Below are 13,712 nucleotides of genomic sequence, written 5' to 3'. Positions count from 1 at the left end.
TAAGAGGAAATGTAGGAGTATCCTGAAGAAAGAAAAAAAAAAAAAAAAAAAAAGGCCTGGAGGAAGGATGCACAGGACGTGCAACATGCCACTGAAGTCCTCTCGTTGGGATGTTTGGAACATTTCCAGTGTTTTCCCCTTATAAAAAGCATTGGAATACCAAAAGAGAAGGTTCATCTGCTTCTCCGAGGAGAGACACACAGACCATCCAATCTGCCCTTGGAGTTCTTAGACAGTTAATTTGATTTAAATCTAAAGAAACACTAGCTCATTGCTGTCTGTCCATTTATATTTTTAAGCATCTTATTTTGTTCCAAAAATAAAATAAAACACGTGAAGGTATGATTAAGGTTGCCCAGGTAAAAATCACCAAGTTTGAAATCTAACCACAGCTTTTCACCAGCACAAAGCTTTCACTTTTATAACAGCAAGAAATGCACAGAGGGAAAATAAATAAATAAATAAATATATATGTATACACTGCCAACTCAGTGTTGGAATCCTAGAGCAAATTTAGTATCATTTTGTAATTTCATTTGGTTTTCTGTAAGGAAGTAAGGAATGGGGGAGTAGAACTACCTATGGAAATTCATGATCATCTTTCTTAAGAAAAATAGAAAGAAATAGAAAAATAAAAAGGAAAACACACTCAAAACAAACAAACAAAAACCGTGAAATCCTACAACAAAAAGTACACAGTGACACTTCCAGAACAGCTTCTTGTAAATTTGAAATAATAGCAATTCATGACATTTTCATACATTCTGGCTTTTCAGAAGTGACTCATAGAGCATTCTATTTGATATATTCCAATATGGATATGTTACAATAAATGTTTAATGCAGTTTTAAATCTAGTCTGCTGATCCTGGATCAAAAGATCTCTCTCTACTGGTCTTGACGTCAAGATGTTCCTAATAACTATATATTTCATGATTTTAAAACAGTCTTTTTCCTTCAGACAACACTCTGCATAGCTGGCAGCGATGTCTTAAGTTTGTACACAAGACACCTTTTAGATATTTATTTATTTTATGGAGGTAAGTGATTCACGAGTAATAATGGCTTATAGACAACAAGAGCCAAATTTCTATCTGAACCATGCAAGGTGGTGTGTAGTTCCTACCTGCCAAGCTGATGTTAGTTGTTATGCATGTGCACAGCAAAGGAAGTTAACCGTATATGTAAACTATCTGTTAAAACAAACGTGTTTCTGAATTAAAGCCCCTGTTATATATACATATACATATACATATACATATACATATAAATCTGCAGATTTTTTTTCCTGGTAAGAAAAAATTTAATCCTGGGACTTTGTTATTTTTCCCACAATAGATAAGCTTCATTTCATACTCTTCTGAGGGTTGTATTAAGCCAATTAGGCTATAAGGACTGTTAGTTATACATTGAGAAGATTCCATTCAACAATTAAATCATCTTTGATTTTTTTTTTATCATCTTTTTCAGAGAGGTTTAAGGAACAGAGCCATAGGCAATCTAATGTCAACTTGACTCAATATAGATAGCTATACTGAGCAGTGATTTAAGATGTCCCTGCTTAAATTCCCTTCTGGCACCCACATCAAAGATGGCAAAATCTTCAAATAAGGTACATCATTAAGACTTCAGATATGCAGGCGGTTCTTGGACTCATACAGATAGTTATTGTTTGTTTTAAAAATAACTGTAAATATAATAGAGAGCAATTGGAGAAAAGCTGGAATGGAAAGACAAATTTTACAAATTAGCCTGGAAAGAGACAATGTCAGATGATGCACAAATCAAACCCATCCTCGCAAGAGAAACTTCATTACCTTTATAGGAATATTTATCCTCTTTCACAGCTTCTGAGCTCTAAAGAGGAATATCTTCTACTGGTCCTAAGAGACTTCAGTACATGTAGGACACATGAATGAAGCAAAAAGGCTGAAGAAATGTATTGAAAAAGGTACCCCATAGCCAAAACCTCAATAGCCCACCCATGAGTTTAGCAAAAAAAAAAAAAAAAAAAAAAAAAGAAACAAACAAGGCAAAGAAACAAACAAACAGAACCACACTGGTTTTGCTCAAAACACACATCTTAATTCCCCTTTTAATTTATTCTGCTGGAATGTGGGACGCTCAGTAAAGCCAGCCTATAAAAACTATAACTCATGTTGAAATACCTCATCTGTCCTGGTAGTAACTAATTATTGATTTTATGTAAGAACTATTTAATTAACCAGATACCTGGGAATAATAAACTGGTAAATGCAGAGGGAAAACTCTATAGATGCTCATTAAATTTGCCTCCATATGGAAGCTTCTTCAATCTTTTTGTTTTTTGCATCTTCAGTAAGACACTCCTCTTATCACTTGGTAGTGTTTCTGATGTGCAGCATGTTGCATGCTTATTTTAGATTGCTGACATTTCTGAGAACAGTTGGTTTGATATACATGTACTAACAAAACAGAGTTGGTGAAAGATTAATATTTTGTTGGCAAAGGTCAGTTGCACGATAATGGCTTTTAGTTACCCAGCAAAACTTTTTAAGGAAGGTTACAGTAAATTAACCTAACTCCTGTCTGTCAATCAATATACGACCTCATGACATGTTTGCTCTTTGATAAACTGTTACATTTCAGCATGTATTATACTACACTATAAAAGAGTTAGAAGGAAAAAGTTTCTCACATGGACAGATTTAGATTCATTGGCAATTCACCCAAAGACTGGTAAGCTTTATTTAGAAGAAGAGTCACAAATGTGCAGGTCAAGGGACAGTATCTAGGTGGGTGTTAGTAGTTTATGACTGTAACAGTGTAGAACACAAGGATAAAAGACTTTATGTTAATACAGTCAAGACAGAGTTTGGTGAGAAACTTTTTTTTAAAACCTTCTCTGTGTTTCTCATGCTTGCCAAACGCTCACACACATTCACTCCTCTTTTTCTCAAAGAGGGCACTGATTCAGCTCAGCAGAACACTTAACCATCTTCTTGGTGGTGGGAGGTGCTTAGGCTGTAACACTAAATGCATACAAAGATGCATCCTTGCACGTACTTTATTCACTTCTACCAATCGCAGGATATGGAAAGTTTTGCTTGACTAACAAGTACCATGTCCACATTGTCTCCCATACTTTTCAGGAAGAGGGAAAAAATAGAAAAACGCTTTGTCCTTAATTCACTCCAGGCAGTCCTCAAGGAAGGTTTCAGTAAATGGAAGAGCAGGGAAGGTGACTCTTCCTTCACATGATGCACCACGAAGCATGCTGAGAACATCAAAAACATGTCCTGATCCAGCCTAGTGTTGTTCCTCTGACTATCACTCATCCAGGAAGTTGTCCAGAAGACCAAGATGGCTCACAACAGTAAAGCATTTGCTATTATTGAGAACCATCATCCACAAGCTAAGCAAAACCAAAATATAAAAGAGATGCAATAATGTTACCCCTCATCTCACCCCCACAGAGTCAGGAACTATGACATTAATGTTTAAAAATTACACTAATATTCAAAACCCATTTGTTTAGGCATGAATACACTTTTTGTCCTTTTCACCTAGCCTGTTCTTTGTCTTTTTTTTTTTTTTTTTTTTTCCCCTAAACCCAGAAGCCTTGATTTCATCCTGTGAATCATTAGGATGTCAAAAGCAAATGTCTTGAAAATAAAATAGACTTAACTGAAAGGAAGAATAAGAAAACACGTTTCTCACATCAATTTCCAAAATTGTTCACAGTTTAGTGGATGGCAACCCAAGAACTGAATTAGTCAAAACTCATTATTTCAATTTTTCTAAACATTTTAACATTTCAAAAATTGATTTTGCTCAGAATTAGAAATGCCTATCTGTATGAAACTTCTGGTATGAAAAATCAAAAGAAGAAATAATATTTTCTATTTTTAACTTTGATAACATTTCAGTTTAAAAATTCACAGCTAACTGCAATTTCATTTAGAAATACTTATTATCATTTATCTTTTTACAACTTTTATCTTGTTGCAGAGATCAACACAAAAGATGCAACACAACCACTAGAAAAACATGATAGACACTCTAGTCTCAGAGCAAAGACTACCTTTTGCTGATACAATTCTAACTAGTACCTGATCAATCCACTTGGAAAATCAAAGGATACTATGAACACCTGATCTTCTAATCAGTATGCTAAGGGCTAATCCCTTCTATTTGAGTGTAAAACCTGCCTCACTTGTAGCAAGTCTGATCTAGGAAATAAGACAGAATTAAAATCTTTACAAGGAGACTTGTGATTAATGAATTAAAAATATCAAAAAAATCCCAACAATATTGATGTAATTTATTATTATATACAGTGTGCACCCTATTAAAATGTGAAAATATATACATTGTATATATATAATATATATACAAAAATATCATCAGGGCAGTTTCTAATGGAAAAAGATTTCTGTTGCTATCTACCATAGTCATTTTATTGCATTTTATGCTGAATTTCCTTGAGAAAAATATCTTTTTTTTTTTTTTTTGTACTTTATTTTTTAAATTGAATACTTGGTTTCCTACAATCTTCTCTTTTCTTCTATTAAGATCACTGGAATTTAGATTACAAGATAATACTGTAAATGGAAAAACGAATCAACTTAAAGTTTATGTGTTAATCTTGAGGAATAAAAACTTCTGAGGTCTGGCAATCTCCAGAAAAGTATCAGAGTCCCTGCTATGGTCCACACTTGTAATGAAAGGTGGATTAAATTACCTCATTTAACTCAGTTCAAAGTCATCATAAGCAATATTATCTGTGTATGTATCATCTTTGTATTGCTGTACTTTGCCTTTTCATATTTTTACTAAATAACCAGAGCCATCACCTAAGGAGAACAGAATCATGCTCCTCTATAATCATGCTATTCTTTTCATTTCAATTCCTTCACCCTTCTAGCTTGTAGCTAGTACTGAGAGGAAGTATTGAGCTGCCAAAAATGACATGTATTTTCTTATTGTATTTTTAATGCTTTTAGGATTGTGTCTACTGAACAAAGATCTTGTCTATCCACCACAACATTGCCAACTCTGGCAGTTATTAAAGAACAAACATCTTTTAGCAACACAGTATTGTACAACTTGCAGAAAGACTACAAACCACAGAAAAGAAGGCAACAGTGATGAAAGATAATACTGGAGATTTTTTCAGTTCCCGATTATGACCAAGCAATTCTGGAAAAAAGAGATGTGCCTCTTGCCAAGCCAAAAGTTTTATTATGTTTTGACATTTGGTTCTATTAAAAAAATCATACTATGAATGATTCATCATCAAGGATCTAATTCAGTGGAAAAAATAGTAATAAACCTCCCCCCTCACATATTTACGTAGCAAAACCCTCAGGTGTAAACTCAAAGGGTTTTATGAATCTGGACTGTTATTTTTTAGGAGGTGGCCATTCCTTGTTCTCAGTTACCTGGTTATTCTTAATGCTTATATCACTTTTCACCAGTTGGTTATTCTACACTTTTGTTACACCAGGTAACAAAATGTCTTAGGTGAGACATTTTCTGTCTCTATTCCAGTTAAGATCCAGTGTGTGAGAGACCTAGCATATGAACATCATTTTCTCTTCGGAAAGAATTACTGGGTCAATGCCTTTGCTAGTGAAGAAATCTGAAAGCCATGACTGGAGCATACCGAGGTAAGAACAGAGGACTGCACATCACATTAAAGATATTCGCCTAGCAATTGGGTGAGGATAAAAGCAGCAAAGTAGGGCAACATATATATATATATACACGTCCTCACACACTTGAGATGTGCTTCTTAGTTTCTTGTATCAGTGACTCAGAACAACATCAGCTCTGTCAGTAAGCAACTTCTTAGCTATTTTTAAAAATAATCTTCTTACTTTGAAGTTTTCAGATTATTATAAGAATTGATTTTATACTAATAAAATTATTTAGCTTTACCACTGATAATCATACATGTGGGCCTATGCCTCTGTTCTTACAGGATCTCATTTTCCTTCAATTGGGTTTTCCAGAATTGCTTGGGTATTACCTGCACATCATGCTACAGAATAACCTCTATCAACTGAGGAGATAGCCATGGTCACAGTTAGAATGACATAAAAATTATTTCCTAGAAAAGCTAAATGCAGTCTGAATCCAAGTCAAGGTAACATGGGGTACTTAAGGTAAAATCAGGCAAGGTTTACAGGCTGTAGATTTAAGCATGAAAATCCTTCAGAGAGCTTCAATTCAGCAGCTGCTAAGCTGTTGTAAAAACCATACCACATCATACTTCTTCTTATACAGCATTGGTATAATTATTGGTAACACAGTAAAAAGCAAATTGCAGAAAAATAGAAGGGAAATTTCTAGTGATAATAAATCCCCTGATATTCTTAGCAAAAAAAAAAAAAAAAAAAGGTTTTGTGCTCCTGCAAGTGGCTAAAATAATGTTTTGAAAACTTTTGTTCTGTCTTGAGCTTGTATTAATTTAGCAATGAGAAACATCTTAAAAGCAATACTATTTGTAACTGTCTCTTTTGTGAAATATACCCAATAGAAATTGCAAAAGCTAATTAGCAAATAATCTAATCAATAGCATTGCTTTAGTGTGTATCATTAAAATGTAATTTTTTTTTTTTTTTACTGCCTTTTATTAAGACTTCAGGTTGCACAATTTAAATGCCACGGCAATAGTGACAAAATTTAAATGAAGATTAATTACTGACCTCAGTTAGACCACATAAAGATTACCTGCTGTATTATACAACCCCTCTACATTCAACTATGCAAGGCGACATGACAAACAGAAATTTAGCTGCTCTCTTAAACACAACATCACTGAAATGTGGTTACTGTTGGTAAGGTGAAGCAGTAACTAACTGAATAGCAAACTTCAGTATGCTTATGAGGAAAAAACCCACACATCTTCAGGGAGCCCAAATATTTCAAACAGGATATTTCAGACAATAAGATATGAGAATTAATCAAAATAAATTTGAGCTGCTCTGACTGCATGGTAGAAACCTCTGATGAGAGAAAACAAAGGAAAATTACAGGCAAGATTGACAACAGGGATAAACATAATCAAAAAAAAGAAAATTATGACTGGCAATTTATCAAAATGTGGATGTCCAAAAATGTTTTCCTTATAAAAAAGTGTAATTTTGGTCAAGGATCCAATACAGTAAAGGCAAAAATACGAAAGGAAAACAATTAAAATAATAAGAATAGTATCAAGTACATTATTTTGAATATAAACAATAAACAGTTAAATAACAATAGAAGTCAATACACCTAGAGAATGATGAAATCCAAAATAAAAACACAAAACCAGATTATAACAAAAACACAGTATAAAGAACAAAGAATTCTTGAAAACAAACATACTACTTTTCTTTGGCAAACCTAAAAATACTTGCTCTCCAAATCAAGACCAGGAAAGAAAGATGTTCATGATGACAGTCTACACTTACATCTAAAAGATAAATGACAACCTTTTTATTTCATTTATTTATTTGCTGTATATGTTTGTTTTGGGGGAGAAAAAATGTACTTAGAAAGCAAGGAGAAAGGCTGTCTCTCTTGTGACTTGAGGTATGAGGATGAATCAGTCTTCAAAAGGAAAGTGAAGAGCTCGTGTATCTCAAGGAACAGAAATAAAGCCAACCTTTAAAAGGGATGAAAAGGAAGAATCATTCCTCAAGTCATCGGGAAAACTGTCTGGAGTTTGAGTAATTCAGCAACCCCTTCTCCCAGCCCAAGCTGCCAGACACTTCAATAAGACTGGGACAACTTTGGACAAGGCTGAGGTTTATTTTCTATTTTTATTTTTTAATTTGTTTCTTCTCTTTCATCTAGAATTTCCCAAGGTATTTTAATCTCTTGTATGGTATTCGAATTTTAACTAAGGTACTTTAAATACTAGGCTTTTGACAAGTTACCTTTACAGAAGAGCAAAGGAGCAAATCCTATCAGGCCTCTGCCTGAAAAAGAGCCCTGGCTCATACAGCTGAGAGTCACTAAAATACTATTTAGATATCATAGTTTGTTAGGATGAAGTGTTCAACGGAGGAATGACAAACCACTTTCCTTAGTAATGAACTACAGCAGTAATCCACAGAACATTAACCAATGCTACCAGGCCTAAATAACTTATGTGAAAAAACTCAGGCATAAAAGTGAAACTTCTGTCAATTATATTTTTATCAGCAGCAATGTGAACAAATGATGCAATATGAAAGCGTAAAACAATAGTATCAAGTTACTAGACTTTGTTATCATAGTATCTCCCCAGTCATAGGTATCAAACAACATAAATAGTATGGTGTGGAACAGGTAGAATTAAAAATATGAAAACTACATATGGTCCAAAAAATCTTACCAGAACTACCTTTCCACTCCCTAGAGGTGGCCTGAATACACTCTATACCTTGAGAAAGATGACTTAAATGCTATCAAGGCATACTACAAATTCTTTAGTTTAACCTGTTAGTGATTCATTGGTTCTTAGGTATCCTCTGACAGTTGTAGCACATTTCAATTTTATGGGATCACTGACTGATATGCCTGTAATTTTCCTCAGTGGAAGAATTTATGCACAGTTTCAGTGGCATGACAATTGATAAAATACTATAATTCTTACAGATAATATTTTGATGCCACTGTCACCTACTTCTGAGAATGCCAGGTACTTTACTCAGCAGGTGAAGTATTTATCCAGGGACTAATGATAGAGCAGCTTACAGTCAAAGGACTGTAATTAATTGGCCATTGAAACAACTCTGAAAAACGGGCCTGTTAACATCTGTACTGTACAGATGAACAAAAGGAAAGAAGGCAGTCAGTAAGTCCATATTAAAGTCAAAAAAGAAATGTAGAAATTCCTATTTACAACATACTCATTCCCAATGTCATCTCTTTAAAAGCAAATCAAATTGAGTAATTGTTAATTATTTATTGGGATGTGGGTTTGTAAACTACCATAAAGAGCCTCACTGGGCTGCAGAGGAGTAGGAATGACAAAGGCCAGAAACATACAAGAGGACTGAGCACACTACAATATAGCAATACTAATTAATAATTCTAATATGCTTTATGGTTACAAAGTCATTTGGGGTTAATAAACTGACTGACCTTCAACCTTGCAGTGCAGTAAGCATAAGATATATTACTGCTTAAAAAAAAACACTCCAGCATTGCCTTTGAAAATGTACATGTTATTTGATAAGCATAATTTGGTTTATTACACGTTATCCTTCACCTGAAAAAATTGATAATTAGCTATTAAACTCTGTGAATGTAATATATTGTAAAATAAGTTAATATTTATTTTTTCTTGGAGCTCAGGAGAAGATGACCTCAGAGAAACAAGATTTTTCATAAGCAGGTCTGCCAGTAGCAGATATAGCATTTCAGTCTTAAAATCTACTGGTGGAACTGTTGGGTGAACCGTGACGATCACACAATACCAAAAGTGTATGGAGACCCATCTGCACACAAAACTAATTTATACTCAGAAATTCTGAGCCCTTAAGAGAAAGGAGTCACAAATCATAAATTTGCAAAAGCAAATATCCACAGTTACGCGGGTTTTGGCAGTGATGCTGCAAAGCATGTGCTAAAGTCCTTTGAATTCACAGTTCTTTTGCATGTAAAATGGCTGGCATGCAAATCTCAAATCTGAGTTCTACAAAAGCCTTCTTCTGTTATTATGATGTGGAATAGGTTTAAAATTGGTACCACCGACCATGAAGTTAGAGGTTTGTGAGGTAGCTTGCTGTTCTGGTTAATATTTACTCACCAAGTAAATCACCATGATTTTTCCATTATAAAGCATCTCAATATAAATTCAGGATCGTGCAAATCTGGAGTATTAAAATATTGAGAATATCATCAGAATGAAGAGGTAATGGTTGCCAGGGGAAAATGGGTACTTATGGCATACCTAAAGTAAAGGTTTAGTCACTTGTCAATGGATCTCTGCAGACAGTCGTGACTCAGATTTTGTAAAAAACCCATCTGGGGCTATCAGTGGGTGGTTAATGAAAACATAATCATAACAAACATTATTGTTTAACCCTGCTGTTTAAGTAACATTGTGCGATTGAAAGCACAGAATTATTTACCCTTATGACTGTGCATCCCGTGTACAGTCTACCTTTGGTAATAAATTACCATACCATTTTTGCTAAACCAATTTATGGGTTCATTTAAAATGTTAATTCATAGGTGTCCCCTTGGATTTTATAAACTGAATCTCAGTAAAATGTTTTACCTTGTTGTACAGACCAGTATTCTTAGCTTATCATATAGGCATACTGAATTGTAAAATACTAAACATACTATATAAATACTACAGACATCATATTCTGTTTATGATATATATAGTATAGTGTCTCAATAGGCTCAGCAATGTAACAGTGCATAAGAATCTATTTAAGAAAACACATTGATTTATTTCTCTTATCCTATAAACACACATTCTTGAATCACTCTTATATACTAGTTTAAAAGAAATGTGTAGAGTTCTTGTTTTTCTAGAACTAAATTTATTTTAATAGTCTGTGAAGCTCAGTAAGACATAAACCACTAATCCACATTAAATAAACATGTAAGAAATTAAAGATTTATTACCAACCAACTAGAATGTTTTTCAGATAAGGAATCATCACATTCTTGTTATCCATAGATCGTATTTCCTTAAAATATGCTTAGCCATAAGTTAAATGGCTAATTAAAAAAATCAGGCAAAAAGAATTAATAGTTTCTAACATACTGTTCAGAGCAAAATAAATCTGTAGTGGTATATTGTTGACTTCTACTGTTTTATCAAATATTTTGCATATTTGCAAAATATAGGGATAAGATCATGATGAACCATGGCTATCTGGCTTCAGGTTCTAAGAACTGGAAATAAAATTGAGACTTTGACAAAAGAAGTAGCGCCACTGATTTTAAAGAGAAAAAGGTTTGTTTTTTCTGCATATTAATGAAGTACAAAAGATTTTTGTCATCCCAGCAGGAAAAAAATAAAATAAAGCCAGTTGTATTTATGTAGAACATAATTATTTGTTAAATCATATTGCATATTTTCATGTGACCAAACACATGAAGATCCAGCAAACTACTATCAATGAAACTGGTCATACATCAAATATATACTATTTATGCAGGAGGAACTGAATGGGATTACTTATTAGAAGGGTCTGTAGAATCAGACCTGTTTGCAGTTAGCCTTGTTAGAATACATTGGTAGAATGTATACGATGAATATATTGCAATAATTGTTGTTGTTGTTGTTGTTGTTAAAAAGAAAAGGACAGGAGCTGCTTCATTGGCTTAAATACACATTTTGGTTTGGCAAAAATGTTAACAGCAATTTATTATCAGAGCAAGAATATATAGGAGAGGCACTGTCTAGTCAGTAGATATTTTCAGCCATTAATCATGCAGTCGTATTTACACAGGAAGGTTTTATATTGACATGTATATACTTACTGATATGGTATTAAAATGTAAAGCAGGAACAACGCAGTATGATACACATATATATTCTTAACAAAGCACAGGCTGTGTCCACTGAACATGAAGTTCCTACCATCGACAAAGAATAACAAAATCCTTTGATTTAGTGAGGAACTGTGTGCAAGTCTCAAAATTAGGAGGTCAGATCTGGAGTCATCCACTCCCTGTCACAAAGAGGTCCATCATTCTGCACTCATCCTTCTGGAGGATGTATCTCTGGGGAGAGGGCTAGCTGTGTTCAGAGAGAAATATGGTATTGGCAGCTGGTGTTGTTCATGAAAAGGTGGGGAGAAGGTCAGCAGTAAGACCGACAGAGAAGAAAGTCTTAAGTAGGGTTTCAGAGCGCTTTCTGCAAAGATGCTTTAGACCTCCCTGTTCACCTTTAGCCATGCAGGAAGTTTCTTTTCTAGCACAGCTTCTGCTTCACTGAAATTATGAAGGTAGATAAAAATGATTTGACTGATTTTTTATTTTCACCACAGGGAACATCTTTGTTGACATCTGCTAGCACCAGAGACACTTTGAGATCAAAAGAATTATTTTTTCCATGTTCTAAAAATTAAATATTTGCTCCAGCCTACATGAAGGCCAGACAATTTGTCGCCACTTCCACATTTTCCTAGGAATCATAGAAATTACCAACAAGTGACTCTTGGGTTATGGGTACTTTTGCTCAGCCTCTCAACACACTTGACTCAACTCATCTCAACTGAGTCTTGCCTCACACTTCCATTAGAGAGAGAAAAGGCTACCAGAGTAATGCATTTTTTAGAGGTTAACTTACACCTCAGGTTAACAGAGAAGAGATAAGCAGTCTAGACCAATAAATGCACTATTTTCATTACATATCCGTATTTATATCAAGATATCAGAGATACTTATAAAAAGAATGACACCTCACATTTTCATATTTACATGTTTCAGAATTACCACCTCACAGAAATTCATCACTATTGGAGATTATTTAGCCCAGTCCTTTCACTGACTGGGTAAATTATGGGTATACATTCAGTAAGTAGCAGGCATCATTTTAAGCTATTTACCTACCTTATTTGTTTGATAAATTAACTATTGGTGATGACTAATCCCTTATTTTTCCTAATTCTTGATGCAATCTCAAGGATTTCTAATTTTATGTCTGCTCTTTAAACAAAATTTTTGGAGAAAGGTTGATTTCATTGATCTTTTGATCAATTTTTTTTCCCCACTGGGACATCCTTTCTCTGCTTCAGGTCGTTTGAAAAACTATACTACATGACCAACAAGACCACTTGTCAGGCTTATGTATTAATATTTGGGAGGCAAAGTGTTTCCCAAATTAAAAGGTATAAATACAAATATTTTGTTACTTCATGAGAAAATTCTCATTCACTTTCATATACGCATGAGAATACACAACAAAAAGCTGAGCAGTTCTGGCATCTATCAGGAAGAAGACAACATATCTCAAAAAGTATGTCCTAGCAGCATTTATTAATATACTCCACATTTGTTTTCTTCCCTGCAGAGTTAATGCTTACACAATTTGCTTGTTTATTATTGTACAAATTCAGCCTCTTGCTGTCTGAGGATTTCAGGTGAATGCATGCAGTCTGAGCACAGACTAGTCCAGTTTGTTATTTGTATTTTTATCCAACAGCTTTACAGATACAATTACTTCCCTTATATATGAAAAACTCTGTGAGGGCATGGAGAGAATTGCAGTTATTTGGATTATTGATGTTAAAGGAGAGACTATCACTGGCCTACATGTGCGTGTGCAAGAACAGAAAGAGCACAGAAACCTTCTGTTTCCCATATCCTCTTCTCTCTCTGCATAAATGCAGTTCCAGCACATTCTTGTCCAGATGGTAAAATTCACTCTTCAGAAAGTGAAAGGTGGCAGGAGATCAAATGACAGGTTAGATATCCCTTATGGATCAGTCTACAAATAGGGAAAGAGAGCATGCCAAGCATCAACCTAAGGTTGCAAAGACCATATTCCTGTTAATGTCTAAGCAAAGCCCACAAAGCAGAGCCTCACCCAGAAATTCCCTTGAGATCAGCACAGTGCAGAGTAGAGCCTTAAAAGTGCAATCTCGCTCTTAAGGATATATATGAGCTTCCTAAATGCTCAGTCAGCAGTAGGAACATTAACTATCACTTCAGTCAATCATAATTTTCAAAAGTTAGGAAAGCACTGCCTGAGACATGGTTAAGACATAATGATTTATAATATATCAA

This window comes from Cygnus olor, chromosome 12 (assembly GCF_009769625.2).
Source record: "Cygnus olor isolate bCygOlo1 chromosome 12, bCygOlo1.pri.v2, whole genome shotgun sequence".
Lineage (NCBI taxonomy): Eukaryota > Metazoa > Chordata > Aves > Anseriformes > Anatidae > Cygnus > Cygnus olor.
Note: the sequence above shows the minus strand (reverse complement) of the source record.